General features: G+C 39.7%; 1 pseudogene; it reads right to left on the reverse strand.

Annotated features, from left to right (window-relative positions):
• Window positions 1-11,202: 11,202 nt before the first annotated feature.
• On the reverse strand, window positions 11,203-11,992 carry LOC129085632 (40S ribosomal protein S4-like; annotated as a pseudogene).
• Between the last annotated feature and the right edge of the window lie 598 nt (window positions 11,993-12,590).

The following is a 12,590-nucleotide window of genomic DNA, read 5'->3' on the forward strand; positions in this document are numbered from 1 at the left end:
TTGGCGGAGGCATAGAGGAAGATGATCGGGCTTAGAGGAGAAACCAAAGTTAGGGTTGTCCAGTAAGAAAGAACAAGTGAGACCTGAATAAAGCCAGAGCAAATTTAAAATAGCTAATAGTTATTGATTGTTTAGTATGCATTAGGCACTTATGTGTGTTAACTTATTTAATTCTTACAGTAACCCAGTGGATTGTGATTTTATCCCTATTTTATGGTTGAGGAAATCGAGGCTCAGAAAGGCGAAGTAACTTGCCCATGGTCTCACAGATGGAACCAACAGGAGGGCGTATGTGGAGTGAGGGCTAGAGTTGGAACAGAGAATGAAGGGTGCTTGAACATGGTGTCCTGCTGAACAGCCCTGAGGAGGATGCTTTTGTTTCTGGGGGTTATACTGACTGGCTTTATGTACAATACATGGTCCCACTCAGGTGGTTCCTTAAAGGAGCTGACAGACCTGGCTGCGCATCACATTCCTCTGGGGGCTTGTTAAATGCACAGATTCCCCGGTCACACTCTCAGAGGTCCTGACTCAGGAGGTCTGAGGTAGGTTGAACAAATCCATGTTTTAAACAATCACCCTGCAAAATTCTGAAGCTTTGGTCCCCTGGCAGATATTTAGAAGCCACTACTGGGAAGCCGCCACCAGCTGGAGGCAGTATGTGGGTTTTGTTCAAGCATTTACTCCCACAAGTCACTCATGGTGGCCCTAGCTAAAGAATCTGTTGATAACCCAGTTCTGGCTGGGGAAGGCTTGGGAACCATGCCAAGAAATTCTCTCACCTTCCCAAATCCCAAGCTTCCAAATGATGCCTGGATTAATAACCTGCACATGTAGAATGCAACATGGTGGTAATTTGGGCTATGAAAGGTGTTCCTGTTAAACTGCCTTTATTCTCCACAGAATGCTGCTGGTCTGTTATATTAGCGTAAATCCTGAATATTGGGTTTGAGTTTCTCAGCAATCATTTGTGTTCTACATGAGTAAAGAAGCAATAGCAGTTTGTCTGCAGCAAGCTAAATCATCCTCAGGGAGCAGTTTACATCATTAGAATGTAATGAAATAAGTTGTCACCAGCAGCTGCCAACAATATTTCTGGTGGCTTAGAAAAAGGTTATGTTTAGTAGACATTTTCTGAGTTGTATTTACTTTTGTAATGTGGAAGGAGGCCAGGTATGCTGGCAGACTCATTTTCTTTTTGATTTCATGTACTTTTAATAATGGTTTGTCTGGGTGAGTATGGACAAATCTAGTAAAGCACTTGATGAAATGCTCGATGTCAAAGCAATAATTTAATGCTTCATTCACTAGGAGGCTTCAAGAGTCAGCTCTTCTTAAAGATGAAGTGTGTAGCATGCTAAATGCTATTCATCACCCAACTTTCTTATCCTATTGTTAGGCACAGTAGTAAAAACCTTTGGTTGTTGGAGCCAATGCCTCTTGAAGTTTTTGTTTTCTGTACCTATTTTGCCACCACCCTGGTGCAGGCAACTGTTAGTCCTCATCTAATACAAAATAATAAACTCCTAACTGGCCTCCTTCTCTCTCGTCTTTCCCTTCTATACACAGGATACAGACCAAACTTCTTAACATAGTTATAAGTCCCAACGTACTCCTCCCTTACGTACCCTGCTACACACTATATATACTACCTTCAGCTCCTCCAGTTTGCGACCTCTCTCATCTCTAAGCCTTCATACCTGCTGTCCTTCTGTCAGGTAGATTTTCCTTCCCCTACCCTACCCACTTTGCTTTAATGGGCTAATTCATCTTCATTCTTTAGATCTCAAGCTTCAAGTCTTCTCTGATTCTCCCAAAATTGAATTGCTTGGACCTCGCTTGTGAGTCTTCAGCTCCTGAACTCCCTACCACAGCTCTAACGCCACTGAACTGTAATTGCTGATTTGCTTGTCTCTGAATTCTATTTGACTAGGCTCTCATCTCCTTGGGTGCAGGGGTGATGTCTATCTCCTTCAACCCTGTTCAGCTAGCACAGGTCTTGGCCCCTGGTATGCAATAAATATTATTGCCTGATGTTGAGTGAATGAATCAGATCAATACTAACAGCCTAGATAGCTGATGGCATAGCCTTGGTTTTTCTTCTTGGCTTTAGTTGGGAATAAAGTCCTCTAGACCCACTCATAGGCTCTCAGATGGAGTGGGCTCTGGTTCAGTTCCCTCACTTGACAAATACACTCTCACTTCTCTGGGTGAAGTTACTATGAGTCCTCACCTGGATGACAGCAGTAGAGCCCTAACTGGTCTCCCTCTTCTTTTTTTTTCCCTTTGATACACAGTTCTCCACTCAGTGGCCACAGAAGTTGAAGCTCAGAATGTGTAAGTGACTTATTCAAGGCCTTATGGTAGTTTAAGAGAAAAACCAGAATAAGAAACCATTTTTAAGGAACTATTTTTTCTAGCTGCTCAATAGCCCCAAACCCACCTGACTGAACCCAATTTCATTCTGATTCATACTTAAGTTTTTTAACAAAGCAATTTTATTCTAATTTCAGCTGCATTTTTTCTTTGAGGTCTTTGCACAGGTTCTAGAGATCATAACATTACTCTCTCCTTGCAATTCTGGGAGCATCTGCTTTTCTTAATAAGCAACATCTTCCCCCTTACCCATTCTTATTAGAGAAAGAGATTTCATTGGCAGGAAAATATGTAATAAAACTTAAATCTGCAGACTTCACACATCAAAAATACGTGTCGTCAATGAGTATATATGTTTTTATGAACTCAGTTAATGAAGACACAAGTAGAAAAGGGAGGGAGCTGAAAGTTGTGTTCAAGCCCAGAAATCTGTGTTATCTTCGTACTTTGTTCTTAACAGGTGTCTCCATCATTAATTTCTCAATACTGTTCGCTTGTTTCACTGACACTCAGGGACCACAATGGCAAAACTTTTCCGTTTTTTCTTTTATTTCTTTAGTGCCTATTTACTAGCTACTCTGTGCAATTGCCATCTTGTTCCCCTTGTAGCAGGCCCCCCAACCCCCAGCCGGCTGTCGCTGTGATAGTATGCATTACATCACACAGTGAGGCCAACTGGGTGGCTCAGTTGGCTGGAGCTTTCTTCCATACACCGAAAGGTTGTGGGACAAGTACGGGAGGCATGTCTCTCTCTCACATCGATATTTCTCTCTTCCTCTCTCATGAATAAACATATCTTTGGGCGAGAATTTAAAAAAATGAAGTAACTGAAGCTTAAACACACACACACACACAGAGTAAGGGTAGTTTTGTAGTTTTATGCTCACCCCTTTTTCCCTTCTCCCACAGGTAGCAACTCCCAGGGGCATGCCAGGAGGCCCTGGGTGTACATCCCCTTAATTAAGTCTTTTTTGAAGAGCGGAAGGGTTGAGGTCCTTCAGGCGGTCGCCTGGACCCGGGCTTTGGCAGGGGCCACGCTGGGAGGGCAGAGAGGAAATGGCTCTGGAGGGCAAGCAGCTGGGGCTACTTTCACATACTAAGCAACACACCCCTGGGGAATCTGTCGGGGAAGACTTGTGTCCTGCTGGCTAAGCATGCAAGTCCCAGGCTCCACCCCCAGCACACTCCCTCCCCAGGGCCGTTGCTTTTATTCCTCTCTTATTGTATTTTAAGTTTTGAAATAATTTGAGATTTATAGAAAATTGCAAAATAGTACATTTTATATATTCTACATCCACAGTAGATATTATATATCCTTCATCCAGTTTCCCCAAATGTTAACATTTTTACTGTACCACTGTCCTTCTCCCTCCAGGTAACACACACACACACACACACACACACACACACACACACACACACACACATTGTTTTCTGAATCATGTGAGAGTAAGTCACAGACATGCAACTTTGCTCCTATGTATTTCAGTGTCTATTTCCTAAAAATGATGACGCTATCTTATTTAACTATAGCATAGTTATCGAAATAAGGCAATTAACATGGATACAGTACTATTATATCATCTGTAAACTCTACATAAATTTTGTCAAGTTATCCTGTAAATGCTCTTTATGGCAAAAGAAAAAAAAATCTGGTTCAAGACCCAGTCCAGGTTTACTCTTTGCATTTATCTGTCACATCTTTTTAGTTTGCTTTAATCTGGAACAGCTTTCCTTTGTCTTCATGACCTTGACATTTTAAAAGAGTACAGGCTAGTCATATTTTAGAAAGCCCCTTCATTTCAGTTTGGTATTTCCTCATGATTAGATTCTGATTATACATTTTTGGCAGGAAAGTCACAGAAGTGATGTTGTGTCCTTCTCAGTGCATCGTATCAGGAGGTTCATGAGGTTAATACATCGTATTAGTGGTAATGTCAACTTTGATCATTCAGTCAATGTGGTATTGGCCAGATTTCTCTACTGTAAAGTTACTATTTTTCTTTTGGTAATTAGTAAGTATCTCATGGGGAGATACTTTGAGACTATGCAAATATCTTATTTCTCATCACGGCATAACTCACTAATTTTAGCATCCATTAATGATTTTTGCCTGAAACAATTATTACTATGGTAGCTGTCAAATGGTGATTTTGAATTTCATTATTTCTTCTACATGTATTAGTTGGCATTTCACTTTAAGGAAAATTTTCATTCACTTATTTATTTATATTTTGACGGTCTTACAGATTCTTATATTTTATGAGTTCTAATTTGTTACTCTAATTATTTATTTGAATCCTCAAATTGACTCAGATTTAGCTAGCAGGTAGCCCTTTGAAACTGGTTTCTGTGTCTTTCTGACATGTCCCCATTAGTCTTTGAATATTTCCCTTCTCTCTGGTATAGCAAGGTGTTCTAGGATCATTTTGTACATATACTATTCCATCTTTGGAACCAGCCATTTCTCCACGAAGTCCTAATTCCTTTTTAGTGAAGAATGGCATGTAGAAACCAAGATCTTTGTACAAGATGTGTTCATCAATACTGGGCTATCATTGCTTCTAGTCTCTCTCAGCAGGTACAGCTAGAGAACACATGCACATCTATATAATTTCTATATTTATCTACAGGGCTTTAGTTTTTCCATATTTAGTGCATAGGACAATGAGGAAGGAATTATTATTTTGTGCTCTGTTGGCACTTAAAATTTTTCTAGGACTCATACTTTCACCCCGTTTAAAATGATTCACCTCTCCAATTCCTGGATAAATTTCACATATTTATTTTAAATTTGTGAACTCTAGCATGTGTGTTACATAGAAAACCAAATACAGATCAATGCAAGCGGCCAGGAACAATAAAAGAATGCTTGTTTGTAGAAGGTTTTGGGGGGTGGACCATGTCTTGGCGCAGGAGCTTGTTCCCCCAATGAGACAGGTGCGATGGGAAAAGTTCATTTATGTAGACATATGAGATCAATATTGCCCTGGGAAAGACAAGCACAGGTATTCTATTTAGATACATATTACTATACTACTGTGGTCTGAGAATGTTGGCTAATAGTAATTGGCATTTAATGAAAAACCTTTTGTGGTAAAACATATAAACATTTAATATTCTAATGGGTATTGTTACTTTTCAAGAGAAGGCTATAGTGTAAGATTTATCAAACTTGTCTATGGAATCCCTTTTTATGGTGCATCTAGGTTAATTTGTGTGTCATGAAATCCTCTTTGGAAATTGCTGTTTTTTAATTTTACTGTATTATTTTATTTTTTTAAATGTTATTTTCAATTACAGTTTACATTCAGTATTATTTTGTATTAGTTTCAGGTGTACAGCATAGTAGTTAGACAATCATATACTTTGCAAAGTGGTCCCACCAATATTTCTAGTACCTACTTGGCACCATACATAATTATTAGGATACTATTGACTATATTCCCTATGCTGTACTCTACATCTCTGTGACTATTTTGTTACTACCAGTTTATACTTCTTAACTCCTTTATATTTTTCACCTGGTTCCCCAAACCTCCTCCTCTGGAATTGCTGTTAAACACGCATTCTCTCATACAGTAAGTAACTGAATTATAATAACATAAAAGTCCCAGAGAACGTGATTTAGTCTGAGTCCCTGGGGTCCCCTCAATGAAATCCTGATGAAGTGGTTTGTATTTTTTTTAATAGAGAAAAGAAACCAAAAGAATAAGAGTTCCATTTTCTCTTTGCTTTAGATTTCTAGGTGTTCCTGATCAAATGGAAGATTTTGAATTTTCATATTCCTATATCACTGAGGAACAAGAGGCATTTAAAATTTAGCAAAGGTGCTAATAACTCTAAATATTTATTTCTGATAGACACATCTCTAACATTTCCTGATTCCCCAATGGTTCTTGCTCCCACCCCCACCAAAGTTTGTTGTGATCCCAAATCTTGAAATGAATTTGGGACATGTTGAGGAATGCATGTGTCACATAGAGGGTTGATTGTCAATGAAGTATAGTGGTGCACATAAACTATGCCACTGAATATTATATTTTCATTTGTATTCCTTTTCTGAAGAACTTATTTATCAGAGAAATTGACTTGATTGCCTAAAGAATTCTGCATTTTTTACACTGATTTTATATTTCCAGAGAGCGACAGCAAATGCAAGCTAATCTAAAATTTTTTTTGCAAGTAGATTATATTTTACAAATATTTTAGCCTCTTATGCATGAAGAATAATGAAGTTGACTATCATCTTTTTATACTGATATTATTTGCTGTCTGATACACGTTTACTAATACTACTAAATGCATTTCTCCATTTTTAAGAATCATGAACAAAATATTTTTGGTCTCTGAATGGGCTTTAGATCTGTAAATCAATCCCATGGATCGTTTTAAATTACTAGTCATAAGCAAATAAGTAAGCAAGAATGACTATAAACTGGTTAATTACTGTAATTCAAGTTTTAGCTCATAATTTTGACTTTCAAAGGCTATACAAACCAATTTTGTACTCTTAGATTATAATGAGCAGTCTTTATTCTTTAATCAGATTGCCCCGTATCTAGCTGTCTAATGTAACATTCCTTTGAAGTCTAGAAAGATCTAACATAATTGAAGAAATGTCGAACTACTTGACTCTTTTTTTTTAATATAAAGGAATTAAACATTAATCAGGCTTGTGCATCTCAATTAAGCCAATTAAATTTATCACAGAATGCAGTGCCTACTGCAATAGGTAGCTTTAGTGCTTGAATACATTATCAACTTTTACCTAACATTCCCATCTCCATTATGTTGGTTCCTCAAAAAGTAAATACAGACCTAAACTCCATATTAGAAAGTCACCAGTCAATATGGTCTGGCAAAGCCCTGACAAAGGAAACACTTAAAATGGTGTTCATTTAATTACTGCAGATAGTGCTAGAACTTACCTTCAATCTTTCTTCCAAAAAGGCGGTTCTGTAATTATGGTGTTGACTGGTGCCTTCATCCAAATAGCCTATTAACTATGCAATTTGTTTCCCTAACAACTAGAAACCAGTTGTGGTGTTGCAGGCTATGGTATATGCACAAAGTCCATATAATTACTAATAATTTGTAACAAGTGTTAATTGATAAACAGCTCCCTCTGGTAGCTTAATTAAAGCTGTAGGATAGTTAGGCGATTTACAACTGGGATTGATCTCAATTAGTCAACAAAATCTGTGTAGTCTGTTCAAAGGAGAGTAAGGAAATTTAGTCTGGTGAGGCTTTGGGGATTTTTGTCTTGTCTTCTCTATTTCTTTTCCCTTCAAGAAGAGAAATACAATCAGAAGAGCAGCACTGCTTTGTGGGTAGCGATCTACCAAGCTTACAGGGTGCGTGACTTGTAGGCTCCTCAGCATTTGTTCTTCCATTTGTGTATGTATTCTCTGTCAGGTTCCTGAAAAATATTCAAGCATTTGCTTTTATTACACCCAGTGGCATACATTGCTGAATACCAACCCCGAGGGATCTAAAAGTAGAAGGAAAAACCAATTTTTTAAAATGTCAGGGTTTGATCTTGCAGATTTGTTTGCAAACTGGCATTTTGGGGTCATAATTAAAAGGAATCCCAGGAAAGGGGGCATGGGGAATTCACCAGAGACTTGGCAGCCTGGAGATCTTGTAAAGCCAGCTTGGCTGCTTAAGGACTCAACTTATTTTATCCTGTGGGCTGATACAGTAAAAACCTAATCTAAGCATTGCTGAAATTGCCCCCATGGAATAGAAGAGGAAAAAAGTGTCATCTGTGCTCAGTGAGATCACAGACTGGCTGCAAACAGCTGCTGAAACATTAATTAATCTGTTTGCAAATAAATTGTGGATCTGTACTAGCTGAAATTGCTGTTATAAAAAAGCTGGATGCTGCGCTTTCCAGATTTGCCTGTATTTTAAGATTTTTTTTTTCATATGTCATGGAATCACCAGGGCCCAGATCCTGTGTGTTTACTCCTGGAAGCTCTGAGCAGGTGCACTGACATTCTCTCAGAGACACTCAGTTTGCAGGCCACCCCTACTAGTTGTGGGACTTTTGAAGGCTGTACAATTTTGTGTGAAAGGGTCTGCACCTCATTTAAGTCAGATTTGTTAATCAAAGAGAATGAAATATTCTGCAGAGCAAATGGATGTGGATTTAGTAATTTTAAAGCATTTCGTGCCACGGTTGCTTAATTTGTTCTAACGAGGCTGTGGCAAATTCTAGTTGCCTTGACACTTAGAAGATTAACGTTGGTTCCCCTTGTTTACTGATCTTTAAAGAAGTGATAAGATATGTAGCTGGAACAGAGAATCTGCATTTGTTTTGCCAAAAATTTGAAGTTCCGATGCTCCCTGTTCCCTGTTTTTTTTTTCCTTTGTTCTTAAAGACGATTATAATCCAAGTGCATACTCATGTACCTACTTTTCATTTGTTCAACCAATGTTTATTGAATGCCTAGTATGAACCAATTATTCTGTTATGTGCTGGGATGCAAAAGGTATGAGAATATAACCTTTGCTCTCAAAGGGTATATGGGGATTGACAGACTTTTTCTTAAAGGGCCAGACAGCAGACAGTGAATAGTTTAGGCTTCGGGGGCCTGATGGTGTCTGTTAAAATGCCAGACTCTGCTGTCAGGTAAGAGCAGTCATAGCTAGTATGTAGATGAATGGGCATGATAGTGTTCCAATAAAACTTTATTTACAAAGAAGCTTCTGCACGGCAAAAGAAAACATCAGCAAAATGAAAAGGGAGCCAACCATATGGGAAAATATATTCGCTAATGATACATCAGATAGAGGTTTGATCTCCAAGATATATAAAGAACTCACTCGACTCCACTCCAAGAAGACAAACAATCCAATCAAAAAATGGGCAAAGGACCTGGGCAGACGCTTTTCCAAGGAGGAGATACAGAGGGCCCAGAGGCATTTGAAAGGATGCTCAGCGTCACTAGCGATCAGAGAAATGCAGATCAAAACCACCATGAGGTACCACCTCACACCAGTCAGAATGGCCATCATAAACAGATCAGCAAACAACAGGTGCTGGTGAGGCTGTGGAGAAAAGGGAACCCTAGTACACTGTTGGTGGGAATGCAGACTGGTGCAGCCACTGTGGAAAGCAGTGTGGAATTTCCTCAAAAAGCTGAAAATGGAACTGCCTTTTGATCCAGTGATTCCCCTGCTAGGACTATACCCTAAGAACACCAAAATGCCAATACAAAAGAACCTATGCACCCCAATGTTCATAGCCGCACAATTTACAATAGCCAAGTGTTGGAAGCAACCTAAATGCCCATCAGTAGATGATTGGATCAAAAAGTCATGGTACATATACACAATGGAATACTATGCAGCAGAAAGAAAAAAAGAACTACTAAACTTCGTGACAGCATGGATGGAACTGGAGAGCATTATGCTAAGCGAAATAAGCCAGGGGGCGAAAGACAAATACCATATGATCTCACCTATAAGTAGAACCTAACCAACAGTACAAAGATGCAAGGAAAATAAGACCAGCAACACTGAAAGGAAAAGAAATCAACAGAGACAAGAGGGAAGGGGGAGGACGGGGAAAAAGAAGGGAAGGGGAAATTCAAGGAACATATAGCAAGGACTCATGGACAAAACCAAAGGGGAAGAACTGAGGGAGGGAGGAGGGAAGGGGCAAGGGAAAGTGGTGGGGGGTAGGCAGAGACAAATGTATTTGAAAAAATAAATTAAAATAAAATTAAAAGAAAACTTTATTTACAAAAAAAAATGGTGACAGACTGGATTTACTCTTGGGCTGCTGTTTGCCAATCCCTGGTCTAGTGGGAAAGAGGCAAACAAAAAGCCAAATTGCATTACAGTCTGACCATGATCCCTTAAAATTATAGGGTAGCTCTTGGGGCACATTGGAAGGACATGCTATCCAGGTTTGGTGCTGCTGGTGGTTGTAAGTTGGAGTAAGGGTCAACAAAGTTCTCAAAAGAATTCTAAGTAGAGACATCTGGATGAGAAGAAGTTAGCTAAATGAAGGGACAAATGAGGTAGGCAGAGTGTTCCAGGTATAAGGGACAAGGTGGGTCCATGCCAAGATTGTGATACAGTTTGGTATGTGTAGTGGGGTCATCAAGATTGTTTTCCCTTGTTCTGATTTTCCTCCTTCTTCCAAAAACACTAGGGAATTACACTTCTCCATCATGATCCAAATGTGTGCATGGTCATGTGATTTATTTAGCCAATGAAATGTGAGAAGAAATGACATGGGTTACCCCTGGGTAAAAGATTTAAGAGCCAGTGCTCAATTGACTCCCCAAGTTCATGTCCTTTGCTTCAGGGATTGTAGCAGCTCTTGTTGAGAGAGAGCCTTCATCTGCCTTGGTTCCTGAGAGATTATGGTGACAGAGCACCCCCTTTCAATTTGCAGTGACGACTTAATGTGAGATTCTAATAAATCTGTGTTGAGTAAAACCTTTGAAGTGTTGAACTCTGTTTTTTATTCCGGTGTAGCCTAGTCTGTCCTGACTGCTGCATTGTGTTCCTGGGACTAAAACTGTTTGTGGAAGGCCTTGTGCTGGGTGCTGGGGGTGGATTCAAAGATTTAAAGGAGTTTACAATCTACTGGCCCACAATTATGACACAAAGCAAGATGTGGTAAGTGCTTTAAGAGAAGTAAAAAGTGCTAGGGAACCACAGAAGGGAGAGAGTGCATCCTTGGGACTATCAGAAAAGGTTTCTTCATTTATTTATTTTTTCATGTTGTATCATCTTTAATTCATCATGTTGCATTATCTTTAACTAATTACAAATACTTTTCCAATCAATCAGGTAGAATTCATTTCACCCACTGCTTGCTTTGGCCGCCAGTCTCTTGTGTCTGTTTTCAGCAACGGTGAGGCGGAAACCCTCTCCACAGGGAAGGGGAATCCATAGTTTGTTGCCTTCGCCAATAACAAAAATGTTGGAGAGCTGGGTGGCAAAGCTGTTGCCATTGGCATCTTTCACGTGAACTACATCAAAAGAACCAGAGTGTCTCTCTCTGTTGGTTATCATGCCAATTCTTCCCAGGTTAGCATGTCCGGTCACCATACACAGGTTACCAGTGTCAAATTTGATGAAATCAGTAATTTTGCCTGTCTCCAAATCAACCTGAACGGTGTTGTTGACCTTGATGAGGGGATCAGGGTAGCAGATGGTGTGAGCATCATGGGTCACCAGGTGAGGGATTCCTTTTGTGCCCACAAAGATCTTCCTCACTTTGAACAACTTGTGCTTGGCTTCCTCAGGTGTAATACAATGAACAGCAAAGCAACCCTTGGTGTCATAGATCAGATGGAAATTCTCTCCGGTCTTGTCAATGCTGATCACATCCATAAAACCAGCAGGGAGGTTATATCAGTTTGGACCTTGCCATCAATCTTAATGAACTGCTGCATGCAAATCTTCTTTACTTCACCTCCTGTTAGGGTGTACTTAGGTCTGTTCCTTAAGAAAAAGATGAGAGGGAGACATTCTCCCATCTTGTGGGGACCGGTAATGGCCAAGGAGCAAACACACCAGTCAGTTTATCCAGTATCCAATGCTTTGGAACAGCTACATGCTTCAGATGCTTCTTGGGACCACAAGCCATGGCTGTGCTAGGCACAGAAATAAGACCGGAAAAGGTTTCTTTAAAGAGCTGTTATTTGAGTTGAGTTACAAGGAACAATTAGAGTTTTACAGGCTATCATATGCAATGGGCTAGAAAAGACATATGAATGTTGAAAACAGAATGAAATGAAGTATGGAGGCCAAACAGGGTAACTTAAAATGCAGACTGGTGCCTTGGCCAGGTGTCTCTCTGTTGGAGCATTGTCCCATACACCAAAAGGTTGCTGGTTTGATTCCTGGTCAGGGAACATAGGTTGCATGCTTGATCCCCAGTTGGAGCACATATCCGAGGCAACCAATTGATGTTTTTCTTTCACATTTATGTTTCTCTCTTTCTCTTACTCTTTTTTTCTCTCTAATCAATAAACATATCCTTGGATGAGGATAAAAAAAAATGCAGATTGAAAGCTAGACAAAAAAATCAAGGTCAATCAACTGGGTGCCTTCCACACCATGCTAAGGAGTTTAAGCTTTTAGGTATAGTGAGCAGAACAATTGGTGTAGGAGCAGAAGCTCTGGCTTCTAGAGGGAGCTGGGGAGGAAAGGGTGTCTCACCCCATGGGACTACTGATGGCCTG

This window comes from Pteronotus mesoamericanus, unplaced genomic scaffold (assembly GCF_021234165.1).
Source record: "Pteronotus mesoamericanus isolate MK-2021 breed Mesoamerican mustached bat unplaced genomic scaffold, CSHL_Meso_final scaffold_31, whole genome shotgun sequence".
NCBI lineage: Eukaryota > Metazoa > Chordata > Mammalia > Chiroptera > Mormoopidae > Pteronotus > Pteronotus mesoamericanus.